This window comes from Nematolebias whitei, chromosome 23 (assembly GCF_014905685.2).
Source record: "Nematolebias whitei isolate Nwh7 chromosome 23, NemWhi1, whole genome shotgun sequence".
Lineage (NCBI taxonomy): Eukaryota > Metazoa > Chordata > Actinopteri > Cyprinodontiformes > Rivulidae > Nematolebias > Nematolebias whitei.
Window position 1 is genome coordinate 2,416,639 of NC_056520.1, and position 266 is coordinate 2,416,904.

The following is a 266-nucleotide window of genomic DNA, read 5'->3' on the forward strand; positions in this document are numbered from 1 at the left end:
GTTATATTTATTATAACATATTTATTATAACTGTTATATTTATTATATGGAGGCCGAGATGGTGTAGAGGCAGGGCAGCCGGCTTGGGACCCGATAGTCCCAGGTTCGATCCCCCAGTCACTGCACATCATCACTGCAAATACAACGGTTGTTGTATTTGTTACAACGGTTGTTGTATTTGTTGCAACGGTTGTTGTATTTGTTACAATTGTTATATTTGTTACAACGGTTGTATTTGTTACAACTGTTGTTGTATTTGTTACAAC